Here is a 23344-nt window from a genome sequence, read left to right on the forward strand (position 1 = left end):
GGCGGGGCCCGCGGGCACCCGGGGAGTCCGAGGGGGCCGCCGGGAGGGTCCTCGGGGGCCGGGACAGGAGGGCGACGTGGGGGAGACAGCCGAGGGGAGCGGGGCGGCCGGGCGGGTCCCCGGGGGCCGGGACAGGAGGTCGAGGTGGGGGGGCCGCCGAGGGAGCGGGCGGCCGGGCGGAGCCTGCGGGCACCAGGGCGGGCGGCCGAGGTGGCCCTAGGGGAGGGTGGTGGCCAGGCGGGTCTACGGAGGCCGGGGCGGGCGGGAGGCGGCTGAGGGAAGGGGACCGGGTCTACAGGGGCGGGGGCACCCGGGCGGGGCCAGAGGGACGAGAGCCCGGAATGACCCTGCGCAACAGGCGGTGTACAAGCCCCCCGCGCCCTGTGCAGAGAGAGGAAACGAAGTGGGGACATCCGAGGAGCCCAGCCCCGGGGGAATGGAAGTAAGGCGTTTGGGACAAGCCTCCCATTCCCCCAGGTCTAGCCCACCCACCAAGCCCTCCACGGGGGTGGTCCCTGTCTTTTTCCCTGGGTTTGGAGGCGGAAAGAACTGCCTAAAAACTAGTCCGCTTCTGAGGCATGTTTGGAAAGAATTACCGAAGATCCTTGCGCTGCATTAAGTCTGTTCAAGGGAACACTTTTATTCGGCATCCGAGTTAGTTTTTTCTGAAGCCCTTTCTTCTCTTTGGAGGTCATGCAGTCTGTCATCAGCCCATACTATGGACAAGACAGTGTGCTATGCTGGGAAACCACCGGCAGCCGCACTGAAAGGAGGCAGATTAAGGTTTGTCACTCCCTACTTTTGTAGAAAGAAACATAATAATTGCAGGCACCGTGTTTAGCAATTTACAGGACCTTAAAAACCTCACAAAAACCCTGTATGGTAGGAATTATTTTATCCAATTTATAGGATAAGAAAACTGAGGCTAAGCCCCGCACCCCCAACTGATTTGTTCAAGATCATACACAGTCATGATTTGAACCCTGGTCTTTCTCAAGTCTCTGCCACCTAATCACTTCGGAATGGAATGGAAAGTGGGGCCCAGGGAAGTTAAGCAACTTGCCGGTTGTCGCTAAAGCTAATTCGAGCAGGGTCAGAGCTGCACTGCACTGGGCAGCTTTTTCGCTGTACCTGGTGTCTTCCTGGCACCCTGCCGTGCCTAGGGAAGTGTGGTGTGGTAGGGATACTGTTTATTCTGCAGATAACCTCCCAATTTTGATAATAATTAAAAAATTCTCTGTCCTTAAGTCCTAGTTTCAGTGACACCTCTTTCAAGATGCATTCTCTATAACACCACTTGATAGCACCCGTGGGACATAGAAACAGCAAATAATTGCAATTAAAAAAAAAAAGCATTTTGGACAAGTCAATTCTGACTCATAGCAACCCTGTAGTACAGAGTAGAACTGCCCTACATAGGGTTTCCAAGGAGCAGCTGGTGGATTCGAACTGCTGACCTTTTGGTTAGCCGCCGTAGCTCTTAACCACTGAGCCACCAGGGTTCCGAACAATTGCAATAAGAGGCATTGTATATGTCAACAAGAAAAAAAAAGGCAAACCAGTAGCCGTTCGGTTGGTTCTGACTCATGGCAACTCCACGTGTGTCAGGGTAGAACTGTGATAAGCTGCTAGCTGAAAAGGTTGGAGGTTCAAGCCTACCCAGAAGCACCTCAGGAGAAAGGCCTGATGACTTACTTCCAAAAATCAGCCATTGAAAACGTTATGGAGTAGTTATATATATCGTTAAATATAGCAAACCTTGGTTGAGGGCCCACTATTTGCCAGACAGATGTCTACTAACTACTAGAGTCTCCCCTTCTTGAGGACAGGAAACAACTACCGCTTATATTTCTCTTGATATCTCACCTTATAAAGTGCTTTTAAAATCTCTAGTGAGTGAATGAAAGTGTGTGCCTTCCCTCAAGGAACCTGCATTACATTTGGAGAAACGTACAGAGACGTTTTAAGGGCTATACATGTTGAGAATATCAAGTATAAAGGGATATGGGAAAGCAAACCATTGGGGTAGAAGAAGTACAGCCAGAATGCCCCTTATGTGTTATCAGGTGGGACCAGTCCCTAGAGAAGGACATCATGTTTGGTAAAGCAGAGGATCATCAAAAAAGAGGAAGACCCTCAACAAAGTGGATTGACACAGTGGCTGCAACAGTGGGCTCAACCATAGCAACAATTGTGAGGATGGCCCAGGGCTGCTGGGCAACATTTCTTTCTGTTATACATAAGGTCCCGGTAAGTTGGAACCGCCTCAAGGGCACCTAACAACAATAACAACACACGGGGAAAGCTTTAGGTAATGGACTTGCACAGGAGGAGAGAAGGAAGGATACTTCTGCTGCCGAAATGGGATGAGCTCAGGAGACCTGTCTGGTGTGATGAGTGTGTGCTGCTGCGACCTAGGGAAGAAAGGGATGACCTGGGTGGGGTGGGTCCAGATTGTGGAGGGCCTTAGATGTCAGCTAGGCAAGCAGAGGAGTTGCTCTTAGGGTTGGAGGTCAGAGCAAATTATGAAATATAGTCATCTGCTTCACAGAGAGACAAAGGGATGTCCCTACTTTCGCCAAACATCTGGAGCTGTAGCAGGAGCCCCCTGGTTAAACAGCCCGGAGGAGATGGCAGAGGACTAACTTATCGGAAGCTGATTGGAGGACATTATTTAAAAACCGGTAAGTTTAAATAGTGTCTAAAAGCTCTAGCTCACAAAAAGAGACCACCCTCCTTCAAGCAGTCATCCCTGATAGGGGCAGAAGCAGTGACACTTTGCAAAGCAGCTTGATGGGGCCCAGCCAAGCTTTGGCCAGGGAGCGGGGAGCCCTGATTTTTAAGCTTTATTTCTGCCACCAAACTAATGGTGTGACCTCGAGAAGTGTCCTTAGCCTCCTCTCTGGGTTTCAGGGCCACCGCTTCTGAAAAGTGTATCTCTACAAACCTTTCTTATTATGAGAGTAATATATTTCTTGAGCAAAAGTCATCTGATTGTTATAAAAAATATTTAAATTTGTGTAAGCTCTTTCAGACAGCTTTAGAGTGGAAGGTTTCTCCACTTTTTAAAGGAGTAAGGGGCGGGGCAGGGGGAGGGGACTGTAGCTGTTTTCAGTGTTTGCCCCTCACCCTTTTTCTCCGGGAGGTTGTAAAGTATAGTCCTTAAGACACAGGCTCTGACTTGATTTCAGATTCAGCTCCACAACTGGCTGGGCCTCAGACCTTTCTGAACCTCAGTATCTTCATCTGTAAGATGGGGGTAATAAGAATTAATCTCACAGGGTTGTTGTGAGGATTAAATGAGAGACAACCTATGATATAAGACTCGGGGAATAAAGTGTAGCTAACTTCCAACATAATTTGCAGAGTCAGTAAGTGAAAGTGTAGCTGCACAGAGCTTCTATGACCAGATTTAAATGATTTTCTTTCATCCTTATTTCTGGGAGCTTCCAGCACCACGTGTGGCTTACAAACCACAGACTACAAGGCTTTTAACTGAAAAAAGCAGGCAGTGTTTCCCTCGGAAGGGTGGTTCCTCTTAGTGGTTTGGTTGTACCCAGAGGATGAGGGAGTAGTTGTGGAAATGCAGCTTCTAGGGCAAGAAGGGACCGACCCTTCTGGGGGATTCTCATTTTCCCACCCCATTTTCTGCACTGGCATGCACTAGAGAAAGCTTCTCTTCTCCTTTTTCCTCCTGATTTCCTCTCCTCTTTTTTTTTTTATCCCCTTTTCCTGCTCCCTAAAGAGTGCGTGGTGGTCAGGAACGTAGGTGGAGAAGAGGAGAAGCCAGAAGCATTTCTTTCCTCAGCTTCTGCTTCCGAACGGCCCTGGGACTGCACCAAACCAAACTCATTGCCATCGAGTCCGTTCAGACTCACAGCGAACCTATAGGCCAGAGTAGAACTGCCCCACAGGGTTTCCAAATCTTTATGGGAGCAGACTGCCACATCTTTCTCCTGTGGAGCAGCTGGTGGGTTCCCAATCTTTAGGTTCGCGGCTGAGGGCTTAACCAGTGTGCCCCCAGGGCTCCCATCCTCGGACTACATGGCCCATAAATTATCAGGTAGAGCTTTGTAATCCTGATGCACTTTGTTTTTCACGTTTCAGTCAGGCTGGCTAAATAGAAAGCCCCCATTCATATTGTAAGGAAGGCGCAGACCGGGCAGTGTTTCATTCTGTTGTACATGGGGTCCCTATGAGTCAGAACCGACTCGATGGCACCTAACAACAACAATTAATGTTGATTGCTCCTATCGTGTTCCAGGTTAAGAAGGCCCCCAGAGATGGCAGAGGCCTGAATGCACTTCAAACCAGGTGCGTGTTAGAGGTGGGACCTTCCTTTATAGCTTAGCTCTAGAGAGCTAGGACCGCCCCTCCCAGCCTCTGGGGTTCACACCTCCTCCCCCCGGAGCTCCCCAACTCCAAATGCTAGAGCTGCAGGTACTAGAGGAAGGAGATGGGGCTTCAATGTAGAAGAGGTGGGTCCACATCCCAGCTGGGGCACTGCTTGGCTGTGGAATGGGTATGAAACATTTTGATTTGGAACATCTTGTTACTGCTTTTAAAACAATCACCTTTCTGCTTGTTTTTGCAGTCCTAAGAAATGTGCTCAGCTGTCACCCTGGGTTTTCTGAGGTGAACTGAGGGATGGGTAAAACCCAGGGATGGCATGAGGGGAGGACATGGGGGCTCAGGAAGGCATGTTGATATTACTTGTGAATATAAAATGGTTTTGCATGTCAATGCCACTTTATCCGACTGTGTGATATAAGTCTGCCTTTCAGCCTCTTATTCCAGGGTGGTATCAGGTGATAAAGGCGGTGGCATAGTGGTTAAGTGCTTCGCTGCTAACTGTGAAAGGTCAGCAGTTCTAACCCACCAGCCACTCCACGGAAGAAAAATGTGGCAATCCACTTCTGTAAGATTACAGCCTTGGAAACCCTATGGGGCAGTTCTACTGTGTCCTATAGTGTCACACGATGAGTTGGAATCTACTTGACAGCAATTGAGTCTGTTTTTTTTTGTTGTTTGTTTATGAGGTGATAATGCACATGAAAGGGTTTTGTAAGCTACCAACTGCCATCGAGTTGAATCCAACTCATGGCGACCCATGTGTGTCAGAGTAGAACTATGCTGCAGAGAGTTTTCAATGGCAGCGTTTTCTGGAAGCAGATCTACAGGAATTTCTTCTGCGGCACCCTTGGGTGGATTAGAACCACTGAAAATTCCTTTACAGTCGAGTGTTTAGCCATTTGCACTGCCCAGGGACTCCCTTTGTACGCTACAGGGTGCTAAACAATGGTTTACCTGTATCTGTCCTCCTTTGGCCCAGTTTGACGCTATACACAAAGTGGTCTCAACAATGATGATGATGACAATGATGATGTTGTTAGGTGCCCTCGAGGTGGTTCTGATTCGTAGCAACCATATGTACAGCAGAACGAAACACTGCCTGGCCCTGCATCATCCTCAGAATCTTTATTATGTTTGAGCCCATGGTTGCAGTCACTGTGTCAATCCATCTCATCAAGGGTCTTCCTCTTTTTTGCTGGCCCTCTACTTGACTAAGCACAATGTCCTTCTCCAGGGACTGGTCCCTCCTGATAACCTATCCAAGTATGTGAGACAAAGTCTTGCCTTCCCTTTCATAAGACAACCACAAGGGAAGACAGTAAAGGGGAGGAATCCAGTGAGCAATGGCCTCCCAGAACTTCAGTATCATGCTGATGATGGTCATGGTGATGATGGTGATGGTGATGGCAATGAGCTGATGATTGCTAACACCGTTAGGCTGCAAGGGAGCTGCAGTACCACATTACCTTCATGATCATTAACATTTATTGATCACTTATTGTATGCTGGAAACCCTGGTGGAGTAGTGGTTAAGTGCTATGGCTGCTAACCAAGAGGCTGGCAGTTCGAATCCACCAAGCGCTCCTTGGAAACTCTATGGGGCAGTTCTACTCTGTCCTATAGGGTCGCTATGAGTCAGAATCGACTCGATGGCAGTGGGTTTGGTTTTTGGTTTTATTGTATGCTACATACTATGCCAGGAGCTTTACATGCATTACCTCATTCATTATCAGTGAACTTTTGATGTAGGCACCACAGTTAGTATTGATCCAGTTTTCCCATGAGGACACAGGCTTAAGGAGGATGGACAATTTATCCAAGGTAACACAGCTCAAGTATGGTGGACATCAGGTCCTAAAGCTCACGCTATCAGCTAGCGCACAAATTTATAGGTACGAAAACTAGGCCTAGGGTGTTAAAGTAACTTACACAAGACCATACAGCCTTCAGATGAAATCCATACCCTTAATAAAAATCATGAATCTTAACCTGGTGTTATGGATTGAATTGTGTCCCCCAAATATATGTACTGTAAATCCTAACCTCTATGCCTGTGGTTATAATCCCATTTGGAATGGCTGTCTTTGTTATGTTAATGAGGCAGGATTAGTTTAGAGTATATCTTGAGTCAACCTCTTCTGAGATATGAAAGAGATTAAACAAGCGAGTAGAGGGGGTAAGTCAGATGCCAAGCCACAGGAAGATCACCCAGGAGCAGAAGCTCAGAAGAGACGAGGACATTCCTCCAGAGCCAACAGAGAAAGAGAGGCTTCCCCTACAGCCTGTGCCCTGAATTTGGACTTCTAGCCTCCTAAAAAAAAAAAAAAGAAAACCAATTTCTGGTTGTTAAAGCCACCCACTTGTGGAATTTCTGTTATAGCAGCACTAGATGACTAAAACACCTGGTAATGAGGGGGCAAGGCTATATCCGAACCTGAAGTTGGCATTGTGCCCACTCAGCTGCTCCTCGTTACCATGCTGCTGATGGACTATACGTTTCATCCTTTTGGGTCTATTGTAGGCAGAAAACAATATAAGAATCACTGTCTTAGCATGACATAAAAAAGATAAAGAAAAAACCCTTCGTAATCTGGTCCCGCCTTCTCTCTCTAGCCTCATTCTCCTTCTAATCCATTTCTCCCCTATGTTTAGCCAAACTGAGCTTTCCTGTAATTTCCCCAATTTGCCATATTCTCTCAGTAACTGGGTTTCTTATACCCTGTTCCTGCCCTACCTTGATAAAGTACCCCTCCTTGTTAATTCCCCAGCTCCCTGGTGATTCATAGAATTTGTCACAATGTATAGTAACTGCTTTTTTACTTTTTCATCCCAACTTGACTGGGAGCTCTGAGGAAAGGGACTGTGATCTGTTTCTTTTTTATTCCTAGCTCCAGGCAGTTTGTCTGGATTGTAGGAGGTACTCAGTATAGGATGGATTGATGGATGGATGGGTGGATGGGTGGGTGAGTGGATGAGTGGATGAGTGGGGGGGGTAGATAGGTAGATGGATGGGTGGTGGGTGGGTGGATGGATGAATGCATAGTGTCTTAGTCATCTAGTGCTGCTATAACAGAAATATCACAAGTGGATAGCTTTGACAAAGAGAAATTTATTCTGTCACGGTATAGGAGGCTGGAAGTCTGAATTCAGGGTGCCAGCTCCAGGGGAAGGCTTTCTCTCTCTGTCAGCTCTGGGGGAAGGTCCTTGTCATCAATCTTCCCAGCTGAGGAACCTCTCAACGCAGGGAATCTGAGTCCAAAGGACACACTCTGCTCCTGGCACTGCTTTCTTGGTGGTATGAGGTTCCCATGTCTCTCTGCTTGCTTCTCTCTTTTATATTTCAAAAGAAATGATTTAAGACACAACCTAATCTTGTAGGTCAAGTCCTGCCTCATTAACATAACCTCCTCTAATCCTGCCTAATTAACGTCATAGAGGTAGGATTTACAGCACATATAGTAGACAGTCACATAATACACATGGCCTAGCTAAGCTGATGCATATTTTGGGGGGACACAATTCAATCCATGACAGATGGGTGGGTGGGTGGGTGGATGGATGATGGATGGATGGATGGATGGATGGATGGATGGAGGGATGGAGGGATGGAGGGATGGAGGGATGGAGGGATGGATGGATATGATAGTACATGATTAGAATACTAGACTCCTAATTTTCAGCACCCTGCACGTGCCAAGCAGTCTACTCTTTAGGGGGAAGAGGTTTTGAGAAAGTCTCAAAGATTTGAAAGTTTAGCAGAAGCGGGTACTGTATGCAAATGAAGTGTTTTATGATAGATTCAGATAACACACTTTAAGTATATGTTGCTAAATTAACCAAAAAAATATAAAGAGTATATGGACATTATAGTTCCCTTGGTGGTGCAAAAAGTTTGCACCCAACTACTGATCTAAAGATTGATGATACGAACCCACCCAGTGGCATCACAGAAAAAAGGCCTGGCATTCTGCTTCCTTAAAGATTATAGCCAAGAAAACCCTATGGAGCAGTTCTATTCTGTCATAAAGGGGTCACCGTTAGTCATAATTGACTCACCAGCAAAGGGTTTGGTTTGGGTTTAAGGACATAATAGATTCCCAAATAAATGGGGTGGAGAAGTAGCTATAATACTGCCTTGCTCAAAAACCTCCCTTAATTCCTTATTAGAAACAAACCGAATGACAAGGAATGTGGTGGGGGGGTGGAAATGGGGGAGAGGATTATACCTCCCCACCCTAGATTTTCCTAAACCTCTCTCTCCCTGCTTCAGTCCTTACCCGACAGCCACCTGCAACCCTTTGTTCTTTGTTCAATCTCTTCTCCCCAGCCCTCCAGTCTAGAAGTCCCAACTGCCTCCTTCTCCAGGAAAATCTAGGCCCTGACCACCCATTCTCCATTAGTCACTTCAGGATTTGGGTTCCTCAGAATGAGAGAGAGTGCCAACGATATGGATTGGGTTGATCCTGTTTGGGAGGTTGTATGACTCAGGGAACCTTTCTAGGCCTCACTTTCCTCATTTACGTAGGATGAACACTTCACAGGCTTCACAGGAAGTAAGGAATATGAAAAAGATCATTATAACATGTAAGCGGTTATCATTACTGTGTTTCAAGGAAATAAGTCCAGCAGACCAAACCCACCCAGTGGTACCACGGAAGAAAGGCCTGGAATGGTCAATAAAACACAGGTAAACATCTTCCAGGTGTTCTCTGCTCTCAGCAGGATCCATCTGACGTCAGCAATGATATTCCCGGTTCCATGTTCTCTCGTGAATCCAGCTTGAATTTCTGGCAGTTAGTAATCAAGCGCAAACTGTTTGAGCCACCCAGGGACTCCCAAGGCAACCCCAGGGGTGACTAAAACAGTCCAAAATCCCTGACTTCGTGGAGTTCTCACACTAGCCGAGGGAGCAGGCAATAAGCACATTAGAAAAATGCAGTATGCAGGATAGTACTAAGAGCTAAGGGGAAAAAGTAAAGTGGGGAAGGAGGGATAGGAAGGGCGTGGGGTTGGTGTGGGGAATAGCTATTTTAGATAAGGTAGCTGGGGAGACCTCACTGAGAAGGTGACATTTGAGTAAAGGCCTGAAAAAAGTGAAAGAGTCAGAAGCAAATATCTGGAAAAGGAGCCTTTCAGACAGAGAAAAGAGCAAATGCGAAGCGCACAAGGTACATGAGAGGAGAGAGGAGGCAAGTGTGGCTGCGGCGAGTGAGCAATTCATTCAGCAAGTATTTATTGAGCCACTATTATTTATCGACTAAATGAATAAGCATAATGCCTGGCACATAGTCAGCCCTTGTACGTTGGCTGTCATTATCATCACTGTCATTATCACTGTTGTCTTTGTATGTCTCCCTCTACCACCACCACCCGGTATCCAACACAAGACCTGACACCTAGTAAGAGCTCAGTAACTATTTGGTGAACTGAGTCCTGCATAGGCTCGTGTCCCTAACCATTCCAAAATATAAAAAATGAAACAAAAAAACCGAATATGTCGAATCCAACTCATGGCAACCCCACGTATTATAGAGTAGAACTGTTCCATAGGGTTTTCTTGGCTTTAATTTTTTGTTTGTGCCACTCAGGGACCTCCCTAACTATTGTTGTTAGTTGCCGTTGAGTCCATTCCGACTCATGGCGACCCCATCTGTGCGGAGTAGAACTGCTCCATTGGGTTTTCAATGCCGTAGCCTTTCAAACTACCAACCTTAACCATTTGTGCTGCCCAACCATTAACTCCTGGTTATTCCTTGACGCTTAGCTGCACTGGAGACTTATTGTTTCTTTACAGTGGCCTTTGCTCTGAAAATCCTTAGGTCTTAAAGCGATACCAGAATTGTATATAAATGAAATATAATACCGCTTTGGTTGAATTCCTCAACCTTCAAACAGTTAGAAAGGAGGTCCAGCAGACCAGATTCTGTGACTTCTGATCTACTCCCTGGGTCCCTTCATTTTATTAATCCTATGTCTGGCAGGGACCCCTCAGGGGAAGGGGCTCTGGGCCCAGTATCCTCATCAGTTTGGGAATATCACCTGGGAGACCCAGTAGCCAGAATTTGGAGACTGCTTTTTTTTTTTTTTTTTTTTGAAACACAGATTAGCCTCTGAAAAGGTTTCTGCCTAGAGGAAGGTGGGTGGGAGTGAGGGAACTAGGAGGTCACCAGTAAACTTGCAACCACGGTGACTGTCACAGTAATTCAGGAGACTTGTCCAGTATGTGGAAGAGATTGAGTGCCACTAATGAACCCCCCTCTGAGCCTCTGTCAGCCAGGACATTTCAAGTCTCAATAAGGAGACTCCCTGGAGTCTCCTTGCGTGATCTTATACCCTTCTCACAGTGAGGAATCAGTATGCTTATCTAAATTAAGCCCTGTCTTCTTCAAGTGAAAACAGTACCGTCCTTCTCTTGATTTATTTCTCTGATGTCCAATGAAACTGCAGCAGGGAAGAACTCTCTTCCCATAGGAGACATTCAACTCAGTTCCAGTGATTCTTGTTCTCATTTTCTCTGTACCGCAAGCCTTGTTATCATCCAGGGACTTTCAAGACACCTGCCCTGAAGCCTGGTCTTTTGAGGTGTGATTGAGTAGAAGGCCCCCCCTCCATGTCCTAGTTATCTCTCACTCTCTCCTCTCTGGCGCCATGCAAGTTCCCATCTTCTGGGCTGAGTGAACTCTTCCCTCCTATGCACCCAAGCAAATGCTCTTTTCAGGGGAGAGAGCGCTAGCTTTGGAGTAAGAAAGGCATTGTTGTCACTTTACAGAAAAACAAGGCTGAGGCCCAGAGTGTTTTAGCCATTCGCCTAAAGTCACACAGCTCATCCCTATCAAGAGTCAGGGTTTGAGAAAGTCACGGGTGTCTTATTCCAACCCCCTCCCTCTTGCCGCCAGTCCTTACTGCCTCTTGGTTGGATGACTTCTAAGGAATATTAAACGGCACCCAGTCTCAAATATTTGGTGTCAACTTGTCATACCCAGGGCAGTATGTAAAATTGGTTTTGAATGATTACCGTGTAGAGGCCAAGTCCAAAAAAAAAGGCCAAAGTAGTTGTCAAATAGAAATAATATCAATAAATATTTGTCAGATGGCTGAATGAATATCAATAATATGAAGTTAAGGCAGGTGCCTCTCCTGGGAAGGAATGGTATTTTCCATCCTCAAGAAAAGAGATTCTTTGCTCTGAGAATTGATTTGCATGAAGAATTTTCTTTCCTGAAGATGACTAAGCTGTGTTGGTTTCATAACAGCTGGCCTTCTGGGTTCATAGGCTAAGCTGCCCAGGGGCTGGGATTATCTTAGCGACTAAGCTGAGGGGCCATGTATTGGAGCCAAATTTTACCTTTGCCAAGCTATGAAGGCCAGACCTTTGTGAAGTTCAAAGCTCCTCTGACTTTCTCTAAGGAAGAAGAGTTCCTCTCCTGAAGGGTACAGCCTCTTGGAAGGTTTCCAAAACCGGTGGATTAAACAACGCTCGGCTCTCTTTCTGGTTCTCATTCTGACAAGCATTTTCATGTTTTCTCTGGAAATGTCTTATATCAGTTCATCCGAAAGGCAGCTACGAGGTAGACTAAAAGACAAGGGCCAAAGAATCATTCAAGAGGAAGGCGGAGAATTAATTTATGTGTCAGATGCTGAGCCAGGTGTTTTATACTTGATTTCCCATTGAATCATTGCAACCCTATTAAGCAAATGCTAAGTTTGTTTAAGCCTGGAAAGTGAGACTCAGAGAACCAATGACCTGCCCCAGATAACACAGACTACAAGTGGTAAAAATGAGATTGAAACTCACGACGGCTTGAGTCCAAAGTCCATGCTGTTTCTACTCTACCCTCAGAGGTCAGAGGCTTCCTGGACCTACAACTACATTCAGCGAGGCAGGCGGTGGAAAGGAAGACATAACACTGACTGAGCTTCTGCTAAAAACCCAAATACATTGCCGTTGAGTCTATTTCAACTCATAGCTACCCGACAGGACAGAGTAGAACTGCCCCATAGGGTTTCCAAGGCTGTAATCTTTACAAAAGCAGGCTGCCATATCTTTCTCCAGTGGAGTGGCTGGTGGATCCAAACCACTGGTACCTTTTGATCAGCAGCTGAGCACTTAACCATTGTACCACCAGGGATTCTTAAGCTCCTGTTATGGGTGATGGAAAAATTTGGAAACGGTTAATAGCAATGGTTGGGTAGCACGATGGACAGACCAAACTGTACGTGTGGAGATTGTTGAAATGACCAATGTTTTGTTACCTACGTTTTTACCACAATTTAGAAAAAAAAAAAAGGCATAAAAAACAATTCAGCTTGGCATTGGTTTCCCTCTCAATCTGCTCCCTGTGGATCTGACTAGTTTTATCTTCGACAGTTTGCCTGGGGAGCTTTTAAAAAATAGATGAACTCCAGCCCCATATCAAACCTATTAATGGAGAGGTCCAGAAATGGGTATTTCTTTAAAACTCCCCAGTCAATTGGTATGTCCATTCTTGATTAAGAATCATTACGCTACACAAATACTTTGTTTCAGAAAAATCCACCCCCTTCACTAATATCTTACACTTCACCGCTTCCCCACCATTTCCCAAACTGAATTCCCTAAACTGGGCAACTCCAGGCTCCCTTCGACAACCCCCTACTTCACCTCTCCAGAGATCAAAAGTCTGTCTATTGTATCTTTACAAATCAGTGTAGAAGGGAAGACTTCAATAAGTATTAATTGTTTGGAAAAAATAACCAGTTTGGATGCTCAGCTCACCCCACACACAGTGATAAATTACAAATCGATTAAGAAAACGAATACAAAAATATCAAGCCAAAGGAAAATAGGAAATAGATAAAATGAATCATATATTAAAACTTTGGTTGTTCTTCCTGTCGTTAGATGCCTCCGAGTCATCTTCAACTCATACCAACCCTGTGTACAAGAGAAGGAAACACTGCTCGGTCCTGCGCCATCCTCACAATTGTTGTTACGCTTGAGCCCATTGCTGCAGCCACTATGCCAATCCATTTCATTGAGGGTCTTCTGCATTTTTGCTGACCCTCTACCTTACCAAGCATGATATCTAATACCTCCTGACAACATGACCAAAGAATGTGAGACGAAGTCTTGCCATCCTTGCCTTTAAGGAGCTTTTTGACTATACTTCTTCCAAGACATTTGTTCGTTCTTCTGGCAGTTCATGCTATATTTAATATTCTTCACCAACACCATAATACAAAGGAATCAATTCGTCTTTCTTATTCACTGTCCAGCTTTCCCACGCATATGAGGCAATTGAAAACACCATGACTTGGGTCAGGTACACCTTAGTCTTCAAGGGACATCTTTGCTTTTTAACACTTTATAAGAGGCCTTTTGCAGCAGGTATGCCCAATGCAATGCATCTTTTGATTTTCATAATCAATGGGTGTTGATTATGGATCCAAGTAAAATGAAATCTTGACAACGTCAACCTTTTCTCCATTTATCATGATGTTGCTTATCGGTCCAGCTGTGAGGATTTCTGTTTTCTTCATGTTGAGGTGTAACCCAGACTGAAGGCTGTGGTCTTTGATTTGCATCAATAAGTGCTTCAAGTCCTCTTCACTTTCAGCAAGCAAGGTTGCATCATCTGCATATCACAGGTTGTTAATGAGTCTTCCTCCAGTACTGATGCTCCGTCCTTCTTCATATAGTCCAGCTTCTCAGATTATTTGCTCAGCATACAGACTGAATAAGCATGGTGAAAGGATACAATCCTGACCCACACCTTTCCTGACTTTAAACCACTAAGTATTCCCTTGTTCCGTTTGAACAACTGCCTCTTGATCTATGTATAGGTTCCTCATGAGCACAATTAAGTTTTCTGGAATTCCCATTCTTTGCAATGTTATATACATAATTTGTTATGATCCACACTGTAAAATGCCTTTGCATAGTCAATAAAACACAGGTAAACATCTTTCTGGTATTCTCTGCTTTTAGCCAGGAGCCATCTGACATCAGCAATGATATCCCTGGTTCCATGTCTTCTTCTGAATCCAGCTTGAATTTCTGGCAGTTCCCTTTCGATGTACTGCTGCAGCCACTTTTAAATCTTTAGCAAAATTTTTCTTGCATGTGATATTAATGATCAACAGTTTCCGTATTCGATTGGATTACTTTTCTTGGGGCTAGGCATAAATATGGGTCTCTTCCAGTAGATAGGCCAGGTATCCGTCTTCCAAATTTCTTGGCATAGATGAGTGAGCACTTCAGCACTGCATCCATTTTTTGAAACATCTCAATTGGTATTCCTTCAATTCCTGGAGCCTTGTTTTTCACCAATGTCTTCAGTGCAGCTTGGAGTTCTTCCTTCAGTACCATCAGTTCCTGATCATATGCTAGTTCCTGAAATGGTTAAAGCTCGACCAGTTCCTTTTGGTATAGTGACTGTGTATATTCCTTTCATCTTCTTTTGATGCTTCCTGCATCATTTAATATTTTCCCTGTAGAATCCTTCAATATTGCAACTCGAGGCTTGAATTTTTTCTTCCGTTCTTTCAGCTTAAGAAATGCCAAGTGTATTCTTCCCTTTTGCTTTTCTATCTCCAGGTCTTTTTACATGTCATTATAATACTTTACTTTGTCCTCTTGAGCCGTCCTTTGAACTCTTCTTTTCACCTCTTTTACTTCATCATTTCTTCCCTTTGCTTTAGCTACTCCACATTCAAGAGCAAGTTTCAGAGTCTCTTCTGACATCCATTTTGGCCTTTTCTTTCTTTCCTGTGTTTTTAATGACCTCTTGCTTTCTTCATGTATGATGACCTTGATGTCATTCCACAACTCGTCTGGTCTTTTTGGTCACTAGTGATCAATGCTTCAGATCTATTCTTGAGACGGCCTATAATTCAGGTGGTGTATACTCAAGGTCATGCTTTGGCTCTTGTGGATTTGTTCTACTTTTCTTCAGCTTCAACTTGAACTTCCATATGAGCAATTGATGGTCTGTTCCACAGTTGGCCCCTGGCCTTGTTCTGATGATTTTGAGCTTTTCCGTCATCTCTTTCACAGACATAGTCAATTTGATTCCTGTGTATTCCGTCTGCAGAGGTTCACATGTGTAGTTGCCGTTTATGTTGTTGAAAAAAATTTTTTGCCACAAAGAAGTCTTTGGTCTTGCAAAATTCTGTCATGCAATCTTCGGCATTTTTTCTGTCACCAAGGCTGTATTTGCCAACTACTGATCCTTCTTCTTTTCCAGCTTTCACATTCCGGTGACCAGTAATTATCAATACATCATGACTGCATGTTTAATCAATTTCAGACTGCAGAAGTTGGTAAAAACGCCTGCAATTTCTTCATCTTTGGCCTTAATGTTGGTGCATGAATTTGAATAATAGTCATATTAACTGGTCTTCCTTGTAGGTGTATAGATACTGTTCTATCACTGACAGCATTGTACTTCAGGATAAATCTTGAAGTGTTCATTTTGATCATGAATGCTACCCCATTCCTCTTCAATTTTTCATTCCCGGCGTAGTAGACCATATGATTGTCTGATTCAAAATGGCCAATACCAGTCCATTTCAGCTCATGAATATCTAGGATATCAGTCTTCAAGTATTGCATTTCATCTTTGACAACTTCCTGTTTTCCTTGATTCATATTTCCTGCATTCCATGTTCTGATTATTAATGGATGTTTGCAGCTGTTCTCATTTTGATTTGTGCCACATCAGCAAATGAAGGTCCAGAAAGCTTGACTCCATCCACGTCATTAAGGTCAACTCTACTTTGAGGAGGCAGCTCTTCCCCAGTCATCTTGTGAGTGCCTTCCAACCTGGGGGGCTTATCTTCCCGCACTATATCAGATGATGTTCCGCTGCTATTCATAAGGTTTTCAGGGGCTGATGCTTTTCAGAAGTGGACTGCCGGGTCCTTCTTCCTAGCCTGTCTTAGTCTGGAAGCTCAGCTGAAACCTGTACACCGTGTGTGACTCTGCCTGTATTTAAATACAGGTGGCATAGCTTCCAGTATCACAGCAAAACGAAAGCCCCACAGTATGACAAACTGACAGAAGTGTGGGGAAATGGAATTTTTAAGCATTCAGAAAAGTTTTCATTGTAAGAGAAAAGTAGATCAGAGTTAACTACATAAAAAATTTGATAATTCATTGTATTGTTGTTGAAAATATACACTGCAGAACATACACCAATTCAACAATCTCTGCATGCACAATTCAGTGACATTGGTTACAATCTTCAAGCTGTGCAACCATTCTTACCCTCCTTTTCTGAATTGTTCTTCCCCCATTAACATAAACTCACTGCCCCCTAAGCTTTTTATCTAAACTTTCAAGTTGCTGTTGTCAATTTGATAACTACATAAAAATTTTAAACTGCTATATATATTAAAGATATAGTATACTATATTAAGTTACTATATTAATTAGATTAAAGTGTGTGGATTACCCCTTAACATAAAGAAAACAAAAATCCTTACAACTGGACCAATAAGCAACATCATAATAAACGGAGCTCAGCTGCTAACCAAAAGGTCGCAGTTTGAATCCACCAGTCACTCCTTGGAAACCCTATGGGGCAGTTCTACTCTGTTTTATAGGGTCACTATGAATTGGAATCAACTTGACAGCAATGGGTTTGTTTTGTTTTGTTTTTTTGATGAGTCAACAGCATACAAGTGTACTGGAGCTGGCTCCTTCTGCCTTACAAAAGGCTATTGTTAAACTTTGAAAAATTTTACAGACTGCTTTTTAAACAGTTGGAAGCTTCCAGTCAGCCCTGGTGGAAGCATTTACCCCATAGAAATCTGCAAACACTGCAAACACCCCACTAGCCCACCCCCCAGGGAGGCCACCACCATCCTTAAGTAGTTAGATTGGGTTTTTCTGTCACTAGCAATCCAGAGAATCTTGGGTAATGAAGCCAGAGAGTGTGAGAGCACCCAAATCTCACCTAAGACCAAAGCCACCTGTCCCCGGGGATCCCCAAGAAAGGCAGAAGCCCAAGGAGCAATGCCAAAAAGACCTTTATCATTAAACGCCCCAAACCTCCAAGCAGAACTCTTGTGCAGACAACCGCCCTGCACAGCCACAGCTAGACACTTAGGGGTCTGCCTTTCCCTCAGCCTGAATCTTGGGTCAGCCCGCCTGCCACATGGAAGAAGAGAAAGCAAAGGACATGTCTGGACCTTCTGTAGGGCTCATGCGCTGGGTCAGCTTTTCCCTCGGCATTGGGGTGGGAAGCATTCAATAGATTGACTGAAAAAAGAGAAATTATACCTATTTCTGGTGTTCCTGGGTAGTGCAAATGGTTAACTCACCCAGCTGCTAACCAAAAAGTTAGAAGTTCAGTTCCACTCAGAGGCACCTTAGTAGAGAGGCCTGGTCATCTGCTTCCAAAAAAATCAGCCATTGAAAATTCTGTGGAGCACAGTTCTACTCTGGCATACACAGGGTCACCATGAGTCAGAGTCAAGTCCACAGCAATTGGTTTATACTTATTTCCAGACTTCTTTGTGCCTGGTGAGTCTGCCAACTGGCATAGGTGACCCAATGAGTGCCTGGCATCAGGCTAATCATATTCCTCCCTCTCCTGGAAAAATAAAACAGGAAAGGGGGTGTAAGGGAAGAGTCTGAAAATAGAAGCCTCTTCCAGATGCCTTCAGAATCATTTTGGCAACAAGTAGGAGCATTAAAATTGTTCATACATTCTACATCAGTGATTTCATTTCTGGGAATCGTTTCTAAAGAAATACTACAAAAGAAAGGGAAAGGTTTATGTACAAACTTGTTGATTACTCAGTTAGTTTAAATAGGAAAAAAAACTAGAAGCCACACGAATGTCTAACAATAGGGAAGATTAAATAAATTATAATACGTTCACTCAATTAAATGTATCATAGTCATTAAAAACTGTTTTGTAGAAAAAAATAATAAAATGGAAAAAATTCTCACCTTAACTAAATAAAAATTAGGATTTAAATTTCATATCCAGAATGTCTGGTAATATAAAGAAGAAAAAAAGGCAAACTATGCACTGACTGAAAAAAAAAAAAAAAAAAACTCCAACATGTTAACTGTGATTTTCTTCACATGGTAGATCTATTGATGGTTTTTAATTTACTTTTCTCTGTATTTTCTAAATTGTATTCAATAAGCATATATTGCTTATATAATAATGGCTGCCATTTATTGAGCATTACTGAGAATTTACCATGTGCCAGGCCCTCTGCTAAGCATTTTTTACAGATTTTTTTTTTTAAATCTCCCAGTAGCCCTACGAGGTAGACACCTTAATTATCTCCAGTTTACAAGTGAAGAAACTGAAGTTTAGGGATCCTCAGTACTTTGCCTAGAGTCTACTAGTAGGTAGAAGAGCCAGGATTTAGAGCCCAGTCCACTTGATTTCAGAGCCAAAGCCCACTGCCCACCTATCCTACCCCTACCCAATAACAAAAAGCAAAAACCAAATCCATTGCCATGGAGTCAATTCCTACTCATAGTGACCCTATAGGACAGAGTAGAACTGCCCCATAGAGTTTCCAAGGAGCACCTGGTGAATTGAACTGCCAACCTTTTGGTAAGCAGCTGTAGCTCTTAATCACTACACCGTCAGGGTTTCCAACCCAATAAGGAGAGAAAATAAATAATTTATATAAAATTTTTTTTTTTTTATACATATACAAGGAGCCCTGGTGACATAGTGGTTAAGAGCTCAGCTGCTAACTAAAACGTCGGCAGTTCAAATCCACCAGCTGCTCCTTGGAAACCCTGTGGGGCAGTTCTACTTTGTCCTATAGGGTCTCTATGAATTGGAATCGACTCGACAGCACACAACAACAACATACATATAAAGTAGGAGCCTTGATGGTATAGTAGTTAAGAGCTACTGCAAGCTGCAGCTACTACTAAACAAAAGATTGGCAGTTTGAATCTACCCAGAGGCACCTTGGAAGAAAGGTTTGGTGATCTACTTCCAAAAAATCAGCCACTGAAAACCCTACGGAGAACAGTCGTACTCTGACCTACGTGGGGTCACCATTAGTCCGAATTGATTTAATCGCTCTGGTTTACATATACAATGGCCACAACAATGGACTTAAACACACCAATGATCCTGAAGATGGCACAGGACTAGACAACATTTCATTTTGTTATACATGTGGTCACCATGAGTCGGAGCAAACTGGGTGGCAATTACAACAATGTACATATAATGTACATTCATATCGAAGAAGAATAACTTCTTTTAAGTAGAAGATCCATTCTTTGGGGCTAGTTCAAGGATTGCCTTTTTCTTGAGAATATCTGCTTCTGTCCCCGAACTGTTCTTGAACTCCCATGCTGGTATTTATTCCCTTTTGCTGACTCTTATACTCTCCTCTATTGTTGGCTATCTTTCCATATACATAAGGTTATACTCTCAAATAGACCAGGAAGCCTCCAGGGTAGGAAGAGTATCTTCTTGCTCTGTCCTTCCCTTCTTTTCTTTCTTTCCTTCCTTCTGTACCCTAGATGTCAGCTACAACCTCTCTGTACCATAAGATAAGATAGAAATCACCACATCCATATCCATATCCTAAGGGAAGTTTAAAGGCTTTATCCAAGATTTCTGCAAATTCCCTGGGAACTTACTGTCAGAAGTTTACTTTTTTATGGTCCCTTCTGCCTCAAACTCCTAATTCCACTGAACTAGCTCATGCAGTAAATGGTCGAGCCTTTCTGTCCTGATCCAGATGAAAACTCAGCCCCTCCTTGTTTTCTACAGAAAACTCACTCTAATAAGGCAACTTGAAAGCATATACTTTATTTTTTTTGTCTTTTTTAAAAAATTGTGCTTAATCGAAAGTTTACAGTTCAAGTTAGTTTCTCATATAAAAATTTATACACATATTGTTATGTGACCCTAGTTGCTCTCCCTACTATGTGACAGGACATCCCTCCTTTCTACCCCGGATTTCCCATGTCCATTCAACCAGCTCATGTCCCTTTTTGCCTCCTCATCTCACCTCCAGACAGGAGCTGCCCATTTAGTCTCATGTGTCTGCTTGAGCTAAGAAGCACTCTCTTCGCGATTATCATTTTATGTCTTAAAGTCCAATATGATCTTTGCCTGAGGAATTGGCTTCAGGAATGGTTTCAGTTCTGGACTAACAGAGAGTCTGGGGGCCATGTCTTCTGGAGTCCCTCCAGTTTCAGTCAGACCAGTAAGTCTGGTCTTTTTACTAGAATTTGAGTTCTGTACCCCACTTTCTCTGGCTCCATCAGGGACTCTCTGTTGTGTCCCCTCTCAGGGCAGTCATTGGTGGTAGCCAGGCACCATCTAGTTCTTATGGTCTCAGGCTAATGGAGTTTCTGGTTTATGTGCCCCTTTCTGTCTCTTGGGCTAATATTTTCCTTGTGTCTTTGATGGTCTTCATTCTCCTTTGCTCTAGATGGGTTGAGACCAATTGATATATCTTAGATGGGTGCTCGCTGGCTTTTAAGACCCCAGACACCACTCACCAAAATGGGATGCAGACCATTTTCTTAATAAACTTTATTATGCCAATTAGCCTCGATGTCCCCTGAAACCATGGTCCCCAGACCCTCGCCCCTGCTACTCTGTCCCTCAAAGTGTCTGGTTGTGTTCAGGAAACTTCTTAGCTTTTGGTTTAGTCCAGTTATGCTGACTTGCCCTGTACTGTGTGTTGTCCTTCCCTTCACCTAAGATAATTCTTATCTACTATCCAGTTAGTGAATACCCCCTCTCCCTACCCTCATAACCATCAAAGAATGTTTTTTTCTGTGTTTAAACCTTTTTTGAGTTCTTATAATAGTGGTTTCACACAATATTTGTCCTTTTGCATAGACTTTATTAAAGATATTAGATGCTGAGGACAGATTTACATTGCTGAAACTCCAATTTCAACATGAATGTTGGACATCCCTGTGAAAACCAAACCAAACTTTTTTGACACCAGGCCCCTGGAGATGTTTTATATCTTGGCTGCTTTGCTTTACATAATATCTCATTAGATGCTCTCTCTCTCTCCCTCCCTCCCCACAGCCTTCTGACTCTACCTCCAGCCCATACCTGAACTTAAGTTCTCTCTTTTATGCACAGTCATTCAGCTTACTCAAGCCCCAACCCCCATCTAGGCTCTGACCCTTCAGGGTGCCCAACTGAACAAAAGGACCTTTCATTGAAGCAGAACCTGCTCTTCTTATAAGGCGTTTGTGGTTGTAGATAGCAAAGCTTTCATTCCTTTCTGTTAAATTTAAATACATATATTTAATTAAGTACCAGCTTTGTGCCAGATTCTGGAGACATAAAATTGAAAAAAAAAAAAAAAACACAGAAAGCAATCTTAAAAAATTCAGTTTATGGAGCAAATAACCCCCATCTCAGGTCACGGATGCTGAAACAAAGGTGAAGGCAAAGGGAGTGGAGTAGTCTGTAAATTTGGGCCCCTTGCAGTTCTATTCTGACCAATAGGGTTGCTATGAGTCAGAATAGACTCAACAGCAAGGGGTATAGATTCAAGGGCAGGAACCTGCAGGAGTCGAGTTCCTTTCTCTTGCCATGTGTTAAAGCCCGTGTTTGCTTTTGTTATGGATTGAATTGTGTTCCCCCAAAATATGTGTCATAAATCCTAACTCCTATTTAAAAAAAAAAAACAAACCCTCCTATACCTGTGGTTATAATCCCATTTGGGAATGGGTTTTCTCTGTTATGTTAAGAGGCCATTTAAGTATTGGGTGTTTTAACCTTTAAGATCGAAAAATTGCAGGATAGGACAGAAGAAAGAAGCAAAGATGGCAGAAGAGAGATGCAAAGCCACATGAAGATTGCCCAGAAGCAGAAGTTCAAAAGAGACGAGGACTTTCATCCAGAGCCGAGAGAGAAAGCCTTCCCCTAGAGCCAGCACCCCGAGTTCAGACTACTAGCCTACTAACTGTGAGAAAATATATTTCTGTTTGTGAAAACCACCCATTTGTGGTATTTCTGTTAATAGCAGCACTAGGTAACAAAGACACCTTTGAGGATGGTCACAAAGGTTCTTTCCATTGTGTAACACAGTAAACAGCATTTATGCCTGACATTAACCCAATAACCCTAACTTGACAATAACCCTAATTAGAAATACACAGAACATTAATCCTGCACTAACTCTAACCCAACCTGTGCTGGTAACTTGGGCTTCTTTCTGCAAGGCCATTTGGCGGGTTGAGCAACAGAGGATATTGAGTGTTCTCCAAAAAGAGTCAACATGTGCTAAAATGGTAAATAGAGTCCGTTTTCAACCTAAGTTTCCTGTTTCTTTTTTTTTCAAAACCAAAGCAAACCAGAGCTCTTTCAGATTCTTTAAAAATAATCAAGGACTGGGGAAGGCTGGTAATCTCTGTTATTACAAAGGATGTTGCCTGCCTTGACTGGTTTCAACAGTTCCTTTACAAAATACTGTGCCTGTGCTTCATACAGTCTTAGCTTGAATTTTGAACAGGGAACAATTAGTTGTCAAGACACTCAAACTGCTTTGATATAGAAGTTCTGATATTTGCAGAGCACATACTACCTGCTAGTTACTGTGCTGACTGGTTAAATATGATATCAAATTTAATTCTCAAAGTGAACCTGTAAGGTAAATAATATATCAGACTTCTAACAAAGTAAGTTGAAGCTCTGAGAATTTTCCCAAGATCATACAGCTGATAAGTAAAAAAGCTGGAATTTGAAGCCAGGTTCATTTGCCTAATCTACATGATACCACTCAAATACAATCACCTATGAGAATAAAAATCCTAGTTGGTTTTGAGGTAATTTCCTAGTCATTTGAGATTGGAAACCAAATATTTTATATATTATGTAATATATTATTTTAATATAATTGGGATTTGCCTTCACCCCAGCATAATATCCTGCTATTAAGTTTAAAGTTCAAATTATAATTATTGTTGTATTCTGGGTTGAGATATTTTAAATCAGCTTTTTTTTTAACTATAAAAGATATGCATGCTAGTTGT

At 43.3% G+C, this 23344-nt stretch overlaps 1 long non-coding RNA gene across 5 annotated transcripts; it reads left to right on the forward strand.

Moving 5' to 3' along the window:
- The first annotated feature begins 289 nt into the window (after positions 1-289).
- On the forward strand, positions 290-23100 carry LOC126075968 (uncharacterized). 5 transcript variants are annotated; one of them, XR_007517376.1, is made up of 8 exons: positions 290-442; positions 691-783; positions 2067-2250; positions 2552-2684; positions 4265-4314; positions 4595-4635; positions 8967-9040; positions 22111-23100. It is a non-coding gene; the product is annotated as an uncharacterized LOC126075968 (long non-coding RNA). The 5 variants fall into 5 exon arrangements; XR_007517378.1 differs by lacking the exon at positions 8967-9040; XR_007517375.1 differs by lacking the exon at positions 22111-23100 and having other exon boundaries at positions 8967-9331.
- The last annotated feature ends 244 nt before the right edge of the window (positions 23101-23344 follow it).

This window comes from Elephas maximus, chromosome 4 (assembly GCF_024166365.1).
Source record: "Elephas maximus indicus isolate mEleMax1 chromosome 4, mEleMax1 primary haplotype, whole genome shotgun sequence".
Lineage (NCBI taxonomy): Eukaryota > Metazoa > Chordata > Mammalia > Proboscidea > Elephantidae > Elephas > Elephas maximus.